A 3,481-nucleotide genomic window follows, 5' to 3' on the forward strand; every position below is an offset into this window, starting at 1 on the left:
AAGTCACGTGAATTATTATTATAGTTGATATAATTGATATATATGATAAACCACAATTTTATGGTTTATCTTGTGCTAATTTGAGTGATTTTTATCAATTCTTCACTCACTTATTCATATGATTTGCATGTTTTACATTCTCCTTCCTGATTCTGTGCTATGATTGAAAATATGCTTCTTTGGGCTTTAAATTTGCTATGTTTAATCTTCTCTTATTACCATTCGATGCCGTGATATGTGTGTTAAGTGTTTTCAGAGATTACAGGGCAGGAATGGCTTAGAGAATGGAAAGAAAGCATGCAAAAGTGGAAGGAATACAAGAAGTTGAAGAAATTGCTAAGCTGTCTAGTCTGACCTCTTCACACTCAAACAGTCATAACTTGAGCTACATGGGTCCAAATGACGCGGTTCAAGTTGTGTTGGAAAGCTAACATCCGGGGCTTCGCAACGATATATAATTTACCATAGCTGCCCCGAAGTTAGGTGATGCGAACGCGTGGATGACGTGCCCGCATTGCATCTGCGAATCTCATTCCACGCAAACGCGTGGATGACGCCTCCGCGTCACTTTGCCGCGACCTGTACAGACCAGATTTCACAATCAGTGATTTTTAGGCTGTTTCTGACCCAGTTTTCGGCCCAGAGAACACAGATTAGAGGCTATAAAGTGGGGGAGTCTATCCATTCACTTCATATCAGATTATAATTCACTTTTCATAATTTAGATATAGTTTTTAGAGAGAGAGGTTCTCTCCTCTCTCTTAGGATTAGGATTTAGGATTTCTTTTAGTCATTAGGATTGTTTCTTCATACCAAGTTCAATAATTTATGTTTCTCTTCTACTTTCATTTACTTTGATGCTTTCATTTGTATCTGATTTGTGTTGCCCAATTGGCTTATTAACTTTTCATGTTAGGATTGATTTTCTTATTTAATACATATTATTGAGATGTTTTCAGATATATGATTTTAATTTAGCTTTCTACATTCTTGGCTTTGGTTGATTAATTGGTAACTCTTGAGTTATCAAACTCATCGTGATTGATAATTGCTATTTTTGCTAATTGAATTGAATTTCAATAACTCTAGTCCTTTCTTGGGAATTGACTAGGACCTGAGGATCAAACTAATTAGTCCACTTGATTTTCCTTTGCTTTAGTAAAGGTTAACTAAGTGGGATTAAAACTCAATTCTTATCACCATCGATAAGGATAACTAGGATAGGACTTCCAATTTCTCATATCTTGCCAAGAGTTTATTTTATAGTTATTTATTTATTTTACTTGTCATTTAACATACTTCTTTCTTACTTTCAAAACTTTCAATTTACAAAACTCATAACTAATAATAAGAACACCTCCCTGCAATTCCTTGAGAAGACGACCCGAGGTTTAAATACTTCAGTTATAAATTTATTTAGGGTTTTGTTACTTGTGACAACCAAAACGTTTGTAAGAAAGGATTTTTGTTGGTTTTGAAGCTATACTTGCAACGGAAATTTATTCTGAATTCTAGACCACGCAAAAATCCTCTCTTCAAAATGGTTCCATTGCCGGGGAATTGCAAACGTGTGCCTTATTATTGGTTATTGTAAATATTTTTCAAAAAAAAAAATTTAAATTTTTATTTTAAATTTTTTTTATCTTATCTTATCTTATTTTTCAAAATTCAAATCATTTTTTTTCAAAAATTATATCTTTTTCAAAATCTTATCTTATCCTTTTTCAAAAATTATATCTTTTTCAAAATCTTAGCTTATCTTTTTTTTTCAAAAATTATATCTTTTTCAAAATATTTTCTTTTTGTTAATTTTTGTTTTTATTTTATCTCACTACTATGAACTCTCACCCCTTTGACTATGAGTCTGGTTACAATTATGTTGCAGGAAGAGGAGATTACAATGAGAACAGGCACCATGGTTGGAACAATCAAAGATGGGAGGAGCCACAAGGATTTGATCAACCCCCATGGCAACAACCACCTCCAATGGACTATCAACAACCATTCTGTGATGCATATCAAGGCAATGGCTATGGTGAGCACTCTTTTGACTATCAACAACCACCACCATACTCCTATGAACCCCCTCCTCAACATAGCTTTGAACCACCATACTCACAAGCCCCTTTTCACCATTCACCTTCATATGATCCTAATCCTTGTCCACCATACCAACCACCTTATGAACCATATGAACCATATATAGAACCACCCCAATTCCAACCCAATTACTCCCAAGAACCACCACCTCAATATACACCATCTCTATATCCATCAATCCAAGAGCACTATGATCCTACTTATGATAGCCAAGCGGAACAAGAATCAACGGATCGTCTCAAAGAAACACTGGATCAATTTAATGCAACCCTTCATCAATTAAATCAAGCGATAAATCAATTAGCTTCCCGACATTCGGACACTCAAGGAACCCCCATGGCTTCATGTGGAGAATCTAATGAAGAACGCAGCATGAAGGAGATACTAGAAACTCCGGTGGACAGTAAGGAGCATGAATTTGTACTGGAACAAGTAGAGGAAGCCGGAATTACTGAAGAAGAAGAAGTGGTTGAAAACTTAGGAGATGCTGAACCTCCATTGGAAAGTCCATTCATAAAGCCTCCTTCTAAGATGCTTGAAATTAATGTTGAAGAGGGTGTACAACCTCCAAGGCATATCATGGTTAAAGACTTGGAAGAGGTTGATCAAAAGATGGAGACTAAAGAAGCAGAAGCACAGCCTCTCATGCCCTTAGTAAGCAATAAAGAAGAGATTAAATTGGAAGAAAGCTACCAATAAGACGAGGTTGGTATTGAAGAAGCTTGCAAAAAGATGGAAAGTGTCAAGAAAGCACTCACGGGAGTAAAGCCTGCAATTACCTTGCCAAAGTTGTTGGAGACCCCTCCCCCTAAGTTGCCATCATCCTTCACAACATTCAAGTGGGTAAAATTCATATCCCTTAGCTTTCGAATTCCACTTGAATATGGGCTACTGGAGACGGATGACCAACTTAGAGCTCTTTGTGGCATTAAGAGTAAAAGGAAGATGGTCAGTGGTAAGAATTGTCCTGCAAGGTTTATTATGGTTGGAAGCTTTAAGTTTAAACGCAAAGGTTGGTGTAAAGCTCAACTGAATGGGTCTAGGAAGTTGTTTGGGCGCTTCAATGAGAATTCTAAGGCTGAACCACCCGGATGGAATCATGATAATCAACTTGAAGACGGGTGTAGAAACAATATTTGGGATCCAGGAATATATGAGGATCAATTTTGGGAGCTCAAAGCTTGTGAAGAACTCCATCAAAGCTTGAGAAATTTACTTGGTATTGATAGAACTTATTGGAAATCCAAGCATTGGGGAAGTTTCAAGATGAGTTCAAGCACAAGCCACCATGACAAGGAACTCACCAAAATGTCAAACTTAAGGACAATAACTAAAAGTGCTAGGTGAGAGACAACCCACCATGGTATGATCGTTCCTTTTC

Source organism: Arachis stenosperma, chromosome 9 (assembly GCF_014773155.1).
Source record: "Arachis stenosperma cultivar V10309 chromosome 9, arast.V10309.gnm1.PFL2, whole genome shotgun sequence".
Lineage (NCBI taxonomy): Eukaryota > Viridiplantae > Streptophyta > Magnoliopsida > Fabales > Fabaceae > Arachis > Arachis stenosperma.